Below are 11,855 nucleotides of genomic sequence, written 5' to 3' on the forward strand. Positions count from 1 at the left end.
CTTACTTCTTGTGAGCCAACATTCTCAAGTCTTCCTTCCAAGTTCTAGCCTAGATGGCCACCAAATCCTGCAGCTACTACATCCGGGGTTATCAGGTCACATTCAAATGTCGATATTGACATCATCATCCCATGGAAACCTGTGTCTGCTTTATTTGCTCAGTGAAATGGGGTGGGAACAGGAAATGGGGGACACAAGTTTCTGTTTCCGGATTTCCAAAAAGTTTATCTTACCAGCTTTTTAAATTGCACTACTTTCTAACCTATTTTTGAATATTCTGCAAGCAACTCATTTTAAAGGGAACCTTAACTGAACGGGGGGTAAAGAGTTTTACTTACCTGGGGCTATTACCAGCCCCCTGCAGCAGTCCTGTGCCTTCGGAGCCGCTCTGGAATCCTCCGGTCCCCCGCTGTCACTTAGTTTCGTTTTTGACGACTCACCAGACAGCCGGCCGCCATGTGTATTATTGGACACATTCCCTACTGCAATTAGCGTTATTTCGGACCGCAACGCGTACAAAGATACGCGTTGCCGCATTCCGCACGCGTAGATATGTGGCAACGCGTATCTTTGTACGCGTTGCGGTCCGCAACAGCGCTAATTGCAGTAGGGAATGCGTCCAATAATACGCATGGCGGCCGGCCGACTGGTGAGTTGTCAAAAAACAAAACTAAGTGACAGCGGGGGACCGGAGGATTCCAGAGCGGCTCCGAGGGCACAGGACTGCTGCAGGCGGCTGGTAATAGCCCCAGGTAAATGAAACTCTTTACCCCCGTTCAGTTAAGGGTCCCTTTAAAAAGCAAGTAAGCTTGAAGAAGCCCATCCTAATTAAAAAGTAACCTTGGTACAATGTAAGCAGATAATGTCATAATAAAGTACAATGATCAGAGTTTACCTTAAAGCATACCTGTGTTGTGCATGAGTGGGGAAATTAACCTCCCTGGCGGTTAATTTTTTTTTTAAAATGGTCAAAAAAACCTTTTTTTTAAAAAAAAAATTTTTTGTTTCATGTAAAGCTACCAGAGTGGTAGCTACATGAAACACCACTAGAGGGCGCATGTGGCCCTCTAGTCCGATCGCCGCCGGCAACAATAGCAAACAGGGGAGCGCGTATATAACGCGTTCCCCTGTTTGGCTTCTCCTGTCGCCATGGCAACGATAGTCATGGACGTCAGCCGACGTCCTGACGTCAGGGGCACTCGATCCAGCCCATAGCGCTGCCCGGAACTCATTGGTCCGGGCAGTGCAGGGCTCTGGCGGGGGGGGGCCCTCTTCTGCCGCTGCGTGCGGGCGATCGCCGCAGAGCGGCGGCGATCAAGCTGTGCGCGCAGCTAGCAAAGTGCTAGCTGCGCGCACAGCACTTTACATGGTGGAAATCGCCCCACCAGGTGCTGAGATATCTCCCTGCGCGGCATAGCCCGAGCTCAGCTCGGGCTTACCGCCAGGGAGGTTAAGGAGGTTCTGTGGGGGAACCTGAGAATAAAAACCGCACCTTACCTGGGGCTTCTATCTGCCCCATGTAGCAGTTAAGTCCCACGCCATCCTTCTCCGATCTGCTGTTCCCCGCTGCTGGCACCGGGCATTATTCGTCTGGCCTAGCCGAATAATGAGCACTGCCGTTCGCGTCCTCAGAAGCTTACTGCGCAAACGCAGTGTGAAGTTTTCTTGTACTGCGCAGTAAGCTTCCGATGACGCAGGCCATAGCCGCAGCTGGCCGGCGTGATGCAGTCCAGCGGCGGATCGGAGGAGGACGGTGTGGGACATTACTGCTACATTGGGCAGATAGAAGCCCCAGGTAAGTGGCGGTTTTTATCCTCATGTTCCCCCACAGAACCCCTTTAAGGCCATATGTAAGTTCTGTCATGTTTGCAGACACTTACCGTAGTGTCCTGTAAGTCATCCAGGTAACGGCCGCAACTTATGTCTGCGACCTTTGAACCCGAAAGTTCTTGTGCTGTGCATGCTCAGTATGTTAATTCTGCCTCTCTGCACCTCCTGTGTGATGGGCGCAACTTATGTCTGCGACCTTTGAACCTAAAGTTCTTGTGCTGTGCATGCTCAGTATGTTAATTCTGCCTCTCTGCACCGCCTGTGTGATGGGCATGCCTGTACCAAGAGTTCAGACAGAAGGCGGTACTAACATACTGCGGAGGTGCAGTATCTCCGGTTCAAAGGTCACGTCTTAATTAAGTCGCATCTGCTACCAGGATAAATTATGGGTGCGCGGACGGGGTCGGAGGAGAACAGACACTGTGGTGAGTGTCTGAAATCATGACAGCACATATGTAGGGCCTTCATTTCCCCACTGCTACTCATCTTGGGTTCCTTTAAAGGACCACTATAGCAACACTTTTTTGCTATGCTGCTGTCAATTACAGTGGGTAGTAAAAATCTGACAGGTTTGGACTAGTCCATCTCCCAAGGAGGGATTCTCAGTATTTCCTTTACTATATGGAAAATATTTATATAAAGATGTCAGCCAGCCTCCCTTCTCTCTTGCGCACTGTTTTGGCAGTTGGTCGGAGCAACTGACAATCGGTAAGTGCTTTTGAAAGTTTTAAGAAAAAAGATAATCCGTCATGAGGAGATGGACTAGTCCAAAGCCTAAGATTTACTATATAGTGCATATTACTCTAGGACAAATTTTTATATGATAATGGTCCTTTTCCCGACAGCGTATGAAGTCAGACACAGGCCTGGGCTGTAAATTGTGCCCAACCCTTCCTCCCTATCAACCTGCTCCCATTTGCTAACTATTCCTTCCAACATCATCACATTACTAGCGTTAGCGATAGCTAGCCAAATGGCGCTTAGAGGAAGAGACGGGCATAGTTTACTGCTCAGATCTGAGTCTCCCTTCATAAACATTTGGACACTGGTTCACTGTAGATGAAAACGACCTGTCTACATTTGCACTAGTTCTAGACACTGGAGCTGGTGTTATAATGAAAAACGGGAAAAAAAGTTGTTAGCTGATCATCCATATTCAATATCTATGACATGGAAGGACCAGTAGGCAGTCTTGAGGGGTCAAAGGGGATGAACTTCCTCCTGACACTGAAAGACTTCCGCCTCTGCACAGCATTACTATATTTTTTTCTGTGCACTGAGTTTTCTCTGTTATAAGGCAGGGTTACTGTTCTTTGGCCACAAGTGAATGTTTTGTGATCCATGTCAGCCCAGACAAATGCCCCTTTTCAAACTCTTTTGTCCATCGCCCCTTACTACTTTTTCTAGTCTAACACTCCTTACCATTCTCCCCATTCCAATGCCCCTTACCACCCTCCACTCCAATGCTCCTTACCACACCCTCCACTCCAATGCTCCTTACCACTCTCCATTCCAATGCCCCTTACCACTCTCCATTCCAATGCCCCTTACCACTCCCTCCACTCCAATGCTCCTTACCACTTCCTCCAGTCCAGTACTCCATACCGCTGCTTCCAATTCAGGCCTCCTTTCCACTCTCTTCAGTCCAGTGCTTCCTACCACTTCCTCTAGTCCTGGAATCCTTACCATTCCCTCCAGTCCAATGCTCCTTATCACTCCATACAGTCCAGTACTCATCACTCTCTCCAGTCCAAAACTCCTTACCATTCTCCAACCCAATACCACACAGTGCATGCGGCCACTAGATTTTTTTTTTACCTGGGTGCTCAGCAGGCACCACACAGTGCATGCAGCCCCTAGATCTGGCCTGAGCAAACTTTGCGTGGCCTAGGACACATTCTGCGGGCATCATTCCTGGCCTCCTTCCTCCCCCACCCCCAGAGTCATGAGCAGCCAATTAGAGAGGGTTAATACTCACCTACTCACCGCTTCCTGCGTCACATCTCCATGGCAACAGGGTGTCACATGACACGCATAACATGACACTCCAGCGTGTCACGCTGGCAGCCATCGTGTAATAAGCTGGCACGTCCTAACGGCGTGTCATGTGACGCCCTGTTGCCATGGAGATGCAACGCTGGAATCGGCGATCAGCTGAGTTTTATCCCCCTCCTCCGCAAATCGTTTGCTCATGACTCTGCAGGTAGGCGGAAAATAGAGGAATGAGGCCGTCTATCGGCGGGCTGGAAAGGACCCGCGAACTGTAGCTTGCCCGGTGCTGCACTAGATCCTTTCCTGGGCACTCCAGGAGACCCTACAAACAGTTGTGTTTTTGAGCAGTAAGGTGGCTCAGGCAGGTTTTGCTGCTTGTTGTTTTTTGCACCTCTTGGATGTTTTCCAGGAAATTTTAGAAGCCAGTTAAATAGTTGGATGTGTTTTTGTGTTTGTCATGTTTTACCCTGGAGCTGTCACCTTGCATTAGACAGAACACAGCACAAGTGAATGGGCAATATATATATATCTACTCCTAGCACATCTCCCAGGTACTCGCATAGTTAAATCATAGCTTGGTGGTTGTGAGGTGGTATCTGAATAAGCTCCTTTATATGAATATGTTTTTCCAGAGTATATCTTATCAGTAATCGTCCACGTGCCCCATGCTAAAAAAAAAGTCCAAGACCATTACATGAATATTATCCCAGACACAGTTTATATAGTGTACACAGTTTGAGATAGTGTACACAGTTTGGGATACTGTACACAGTTTATATAGTATACACAGTTTTTGATAGTGTACACAGTTTCGGATAGTGTACACAGGTTGGCATAGTGTACACAGTTTTGCATAGTGTACACAGTTTTGCATAGTGTACACAGTTTTGCATAGTGTACACAGTTTTGCATAGTGTACACAGTTTTGCATAGTGTACACAGTTTTGCATAGTGTACACAGGTTTGGATAGTGTACACAGTTTAGCATAGTGTACACAGTTTAGCATAGTGTACACAGTTTAGCATAATGTACACAGTTTGGGATAGTGTACACAGTTTAGCATAGTGTACACAGTTTGGCATAGTGTACACAGTTTGGATAGTGTACACAGTTTGGGATAGTGTACACAGGTTCGGATAGTGTACACAGTTTGGGACTGTGTACACAGTTTTGCATAGTGTACACAGTTTAGCATAGTGTACACAGTTTAGCATAATGTACACAGTTTGGCATAGTGTACACAGTTTAGCATAGTGTACACAGGTTCGGATAGTGTACACAGTTTGGGATGTTCATTCACTAAACAGTATTGTGCTTGTCAGCGCGGGTTAATTTTAGCAAGTGCTACGTGCGGTCCTGGCAGCGTAGTGTGCGGGCCTTCGTTACGCCTGAGCGTTTTCAGTGCCGCACGCTATACATGTAGCACAACCGCGATTCTTCACTAGCAGGGCTGCTACTACGTTAATTGATGTAGTAGCGGCGGGCTAGTGAAGTGCGCTACTCTACCAGGACCACACGTTGAATGCACACACTAAAATGAATTCGCACTGACGAGTGCAATACTGTTTAGTAAATCATCCCCATAGTAACAAATATAGTATTTTTTTATACATCCATATGCACCCAAGAGCCAGTTTCTTTTCCTGTGGTTTGATTATTTACAATGCATAACTGCACACTCGCTATTTCACAGGCTAAGTAAATAGCTCAATGTGTGTTTGTTTTACATGCATAGAAACTGTTTGGCTTTAAGCTCATGTTAGTTTTACAAAGAAGCCCCCTACAGGTTTTGTTCCAAATATAGAAAGTTTATTCTAAGACAATGCTGAGTGGAGAGGTCATCTATAGAGTTCCAGCAGGTCAATGCTTTGCTTACATTAAAAAAATGACTCAACACTAGCCCTTAAAGGCACACACAGACATGAAAACTCTAATGACCGAAACAATTGTTGCTCATCACTTCAGCCATCAATTTGTCATCTGTTTAGGCTTGGGAAAATCGAGGTGGCAAATCGGGGACCTTTTTTTCTTTAAAATTATTGAAATTCCACTTTAAAGTGGTCTGTTCTGATTCGTCTTGATATTATGTTGAGGGGTCAGATCTGCTCTAAGCTTTTAATTTGTGTCTGAATTCTGATTGGTGAGATTTCTGCTCTCTGCCTGTCAACCATTACTGGAAGGGATGTGAAATAACTACATCAACAAAATAATTGTCTTAAAGTGAATGTTTACCGTTCAAAAAAAGGAAAAGTCAGATACTCACCTAAGGAGAGGGAAGGCTCGGTCCTAATGAGCCTTCCCTCTCCTCTCCCGGTGCCCGGTCCCGCGCAGGATCCCCCGTGGCAGTATTCGACCAGTTCAGTCAAATACTGCCACTTCCGCATGCCTTCGGGAGCTTTCGGAAGCCGTCGGGAGCACTCGGGCTCCCGATGACGCGGCCTCTCCATACTACACATGCACAAGCGCCCTCTGACGCGCTCGCGCGTATGTAGTATGGAGCGGCCCGTCTTCGGAAGCCCGAGTGCTCCCGAAGACCTCCGAAGTCCCTGCGGCGGCGGACGGGAACGGGGGAGCCAGCGCAGCACCGAGGGCACCGGGAGAGGAGAGAGAGAAGGCTCATTAGGACCGAGCCTTTCCTCTCCTTAGGTGAGTATCTGACTTTTCCTTTTTTTGAACGGTACCCATTGGCTTTAACTGTTTCCGGACCGGGCTAATAGAACCAACGCCCTGTTTGGGACCTGTTATCCCTGCCAGGGTGTAGGTCTCAATTACTGCACGCTCCCGCTGATCCCTCAGCTCTCCCGTCACTGAAGCCCTCTCGCCTTACTGTGGGTATGACAGCAGAGCTCCGTGAGCTGGTCAGGAGACGATTTCATTGCCTCCTGACCCTGAATTGGCATTTCCTTGGCTCCTGTGATTACTGCTAGCCAATCACATTGGTGATCAGAGGGTCAGGCGTCAATAAAATGTCAATTCAGGGTCAGGAGTCCATGAAATTGGCTCCTGACCGTCTCACGGAGCTGTGCTGTCATACCGAGAGCAGGGTGAGTGGGCTGCAGCCACGGGAGAGATAGGTCCATGCGGCGTGACGTCAGTGAGTCCCGTTCTTTTTCCTGGAAAGCTTCAGTTAAATTTAAAAACAAATAAATAAATATTGAAAAGTAGATTCTTACCTAAGTAGTGGGAAGCCGCATGATGGTCCGGAGGCTTCTCCGATCCTCCTTGACCCCAGCATTGCTTCCCAGACTCTCTTTACTTCTGTGGCCACGCCCCCATCCATGTGCAGCCATACTGTGTAAGTGCCAGCAGGGTTCACACCTGCGCAATTCCACGAAGCCGCTCATGCACAGAGAAAAAGAGCTGTGTAACAGCCAGCTTCGTGCTATTGCGCAGGCACTAACCCTACTGACGCCTTTGCAGTGTGGCTAGGCTTGTATAAGGACGGGGGCACGGCCACGAAAAACAAATTAAATGATTTAGATAGAGCCAGTGCTCCAACAGAGAAGTGTAAGGAGATCAGGGACGCCTCTGGACTGTCCAGAGGCTTCCCACTATGGAGGTGTCTTTTTTTTTTTTTTTTTTTTACTTCAGGTGTGCTTTAAAAGTTTGGAGTGGAGTTACACTTCAATACAGCTTTACCCAATAGAGCTAAATCGTTGGACACAATTCAGTAAGTGCAGCAGTAGCCGGGTAGCTCTTGTGTTCATCAAGGAAGTGTCAAAAGCGTTTGAGGCATTCTTTTCCTGAGGCGAGCCTTATTACGTACCTTACATTCTTAGTGTTAAGCAGCAGCCACACATCAGAGGCCTTGTCACACAGAGGATATGTGTCAAGGGGCAGTCAGAATGGCCAGAGGTCTTGTCACACTGAGGATATCTGCAGAGGGTGTGGCCAGAGGCCTTGTCACACTGTGGATATCTGGGGGGGGGGGGGGGCAGAACAGCCAGAGGCCTTGTCACACTGAGGATATGTGCAAGGGGTGGCAGAATGGCCAGAGGCCTGGTCACACTGAGGATATGGGGGGGGGGGGGGGCAGAATGGCCAGAGGTCTTGTCACACTGACGATTTGTGCGGAGGGGCGGCAGAGGGCCTTGTCACACTGACGATATGTGCGGAGGTTTCGGAATGGAGACAGGGAGAGCTTCGAACTGGGCTTTATGTGCAGAATACTTGCCAGAAGGCTCCCGTCGTAACAGGCTTGCTGACTTCAAGGCTGAACTCATCATGTTTGCTCTAGCTTGTTCTTGTTGTTGTATTTCACACCTTTTACTGTGTTTGTATGTTTGTATTTAAAAGACTATATAAAAAGGTTTAAAGTTATATGATGTGTGTGCTTCTTCTATTCAGTGTGTGACTCCACCTACGAGTTTCGTCACAACCAATGACTCTTCAGGGACTTGGAGCATGCCTACACCACACAGAAATGATGTGTATAGACCCTCCCACTCACTCGCCTCCTCAGGCGCAGTGTCCTGTTAGAGGGCGGAGTAAGAAGGCTGCCTGTGTCGGTGAGTGGGAGTAGCTGAAAGTTGGTTAGTTAACCACCTTTAGCTTCTTGAGGGAAGGAGGCCTTATTGTCCGTGTTACATACAGTTTGCATTAAAGAGACTGATGTCTCCTAAAAACGAGGTTTTTACTTTAAAAACCTCTTTAACCTAATTGCCCCTCCTAAAACGCCACATCCCCACGACTGACACCATAAATTACCCCCGGAAAAATCCATGACATTCTTGGTCATGGATGTTGCTGCTGGAGGAGGCAGAGCTTTCAGCTGCAACTCTGCCTCCATGCAAGTCTTATCAGCGCATATCTCCGCCTCTCCCCGCTCAGTGAAGGAAGACTGAGAAGCGGCGATCCGCACTGATAGACGCATGTAGAGGCAGAGCTGCAGCTGAAAGCTCTGCATCTATGCGGAAGAAGCCCCGCAATGTCCCCCAGTTAATTTGGGGTGATTTATGGCATTGTCAGCCGCAGGGATGCTGCGTTTTAGGAGGGGCAATAAGGTTAAAGAGGTTTTTAAAGTAAAAACCTAGTTTTTAGGAGACTTCAGAGTCTCTTTAAATTGGTATGCAAGTCAAAATTATTAGCGTCTCGCTGACCACCTCTCCTCCCAGGAAAAAGGGGGAAGGGGGTAATCTCTAAGGTTCTTCGGGCTTTGGTCAACTAAGCATGCAAGAAGAAACCAGGAGCCTTATACTGCAGCATCGTCTGTTAAACTGTGGTGGTGTATCCTATATAATAAAAGCCCTGTGTCGCTGCGTCCAGCAGTTTAGCAGCGTCCCTGGTAATTTGTTACTGCGCATGTGCGCAGTAACCTACAGCTGGAGGGACCAGGGAGGGAGGTTGGTGGGCGGGCAGTTGCGTGCGCGCATGTGCAGTAACTGGCGGCGGCATTAAAAAAAAGACCTAGAGCCTGTTTTTAAACAGGCTTGGGTCTACTAGTATGATATGATGTGCCTGTGAGGAAATAACCATCCCCAATCAGTTTCTCCAGGACTTCGCAGGAAGTGGATGGTCGCTTTCCATGTCGAACCTCTCCTGATGAACAAAACCAAATTTGTTGGAAAGGAATATTGGAGCACAAATGGAGCCCGTTTCACGGGCTGTAACCCACTTCTTCAGGGGTATTAAAAAACCGATGCCTAAAATACATTACAGTACATGTCTCTTTATCATCATTATTCAATTAAAAACATTCCCTTCATCAATTATCAAAATAGTCCCTAAATAAATTGAGCATCATTCTGTAATAAAAAAAATATATATATATATATATATATATATATATACGGTATATATATATACTCAATTCTTATTTAACCAATTGCACTGTACACAAATGTCCTGTCCTGTCTTGGTCAATCACTTATATATTCTGTATAGGACTATAGGCATGATACTTGTATCTAGCGGATCTGAAGCTACCTAAAAAAAAAAAGTTTCACTTAACTGGGGCTTCTGCTAGCCCCCTGCAGCTGCGCCGTCCTGAAACAATCCTCCGCTCCCTCACAGCAGCTCACTTTCTTTTTCGCCGACTTTCAAGTCGACGTCCACTGCGCATGTGCAGTCCTGTCGCATGTTCTCATTCACTCTCGTGTCACTGGGAAAATCTGTACCGCGCCTGCGCAAAATGGTGACAGGAGTGCGAAAGAGGATGTGTGCGGCCAGAGTTGCGCAGGTACAGTGAATGGAGAAAGTGAGCCACGGCGGGGGACCGGAGGATCATTCCAGGTATCTGCGGGCACAGGATGGCTGCGGGGGCCTGCAGAAGCCCCAGGTAAGTGAAACTTTTGTTTTGTTTTTTAGGTATTATTATTATTTAGTATTTATATAGCGCCGACATATTACGCAGCACTGTACAGTGTATATATATATATATCTTGTCACTAACTGTCCCTCAAAGGAGCTCACAATCTAATCCCTACCATTGCCACATGTCTATATTATGTAGTGTAAGTACTGTAGTCTAGGGCCAATTTTAGGGGTAGCCAATTAACTTATCCGTATGTTTTTGGAAGGTATCTTCAGGTCCGCTTTAAAGGGAACCAGAGATAAAGCACCCTCATGTATTTTACCATATATATCAGTGGGAACATTAGAGAAAACACTTACCTTGCTCTGTTTCATCACATTCACTCTGGCTTTGCTCAGGAATCGTTATAGCTGAGTCTGTCTTCTCTGATGTATTTTCAAGCCCAAGCCTGCCCCCTTGTGACTCTGCAATAATGGCTCAGCCATAATGATTCCTGAGCAAAGCCAGACTGAATGCTCAGTTGGGGATTTTATCAGGGCTGATAAGAAGCAAGCTGAGCAGTGAAGAATGAATCAGAGAGCAGGGTAGGTGTTTTCTCTAATGTTCCCACTGATCTATATGGTGAAATACATGAGGGTGCTTCGTCTCTGGTTCACTTTAAGTGTCTTATCCCTACTATTTACAACCTCTAAAATACCCCAAGTGCTAGTGTGCCATCAGAGCATAATAATTACCAAACGTTAGATGTAAAATAGTACATAGATATATCAAAAAGTGGTGTACAATATATGTATGTATAATGCCAAAGGTGCTAATGCTTACTCCCTTTTAATAGTAAGCACTAGCACATTTGGCATTTTACAGACTTTTTATTAGTATTTTTAATTGTTTACCACTTTTTGGTATAGCTATGTAAAGCAATCTACCTTTTCTCGAATAGTTTACGGGGGATGGGGCAGGGGGGTTGTCTGCATGGCTTCAAAACAAACCACTACAAAACTATTTTAGGTCCAATGTGGTGCTGTTGGCGTCTCCCCAATATTGGACGCCACTTTTTGTGTCAATCCACAATGAATATAAGTTGTGATGACAGATGACCGGACCAAGCTTACAGCTACCTTGCATTGTTTATAATTGATTATAATGGTCTGTTTGTGCTCCCACTGCATCCCTCTGCATGCAGAATATGACAGACATATGAACCTGCAGCAGAGTGCGGCAACAGGGTCATATGCATAACGCTGCCCCTCTCAGTGACGTACTCCCTGCTAGACAGGAAGTACGTCACCGGGATTTCCGGCGGTCCATGCATGCATGCTGCGTCTTGGTACGCTCCATCGTCTATACTTACTGCATCACCCATTTACTTGCATTGCTGCATAGGCACGGATCATGCGGCAGCACGCTGTGAGGAGGGATTGCGGCAGGATGAACACTTCCAACGCAACATAAGTGTAAAATGCCCCATTGATTTGCATTGATGTTGTGTTACGCTGCGATAAATCAGGATAATGCAGTGCGCACTTGCAATGTGAGTGTAAAAGGGGCCTAAAGGAAACCTGTAAAGAAAAAATTGCCCACAACAGGTACTCGCCTAGGGAGAGGGAAGCCACTGAATCCCCCAGATGGGCCTGCCGTCACTGAGCCCTTTGCAAAGTGGAGGAAAAGTCCTTGCTACTGCGCATGCGCTGGGCGGACGCACTTTGGGGGTCTCTTTTTTCAACTGGCTTGGTGGAGGAAGCCTTTGGAGGTATCTCTTCTTTCTCCGTAAATCTCACA

Source organism: Hyperolius riggenbachi, chromosome 6, assembly GCF_040937935.1.
Source record: "Hyperolius riggenbachi isolate aHypRig1 chromosome 6, aHypRig1.pri, whole genome shotgun sequence".
In the NCBI taxonomy this organism is placed as follows: Eukaryota; Metazoa; Chordata; class Amphibia; order Anura; family Hyperoliidae; genus Hyperolius; species Hyperolius riggenbachi.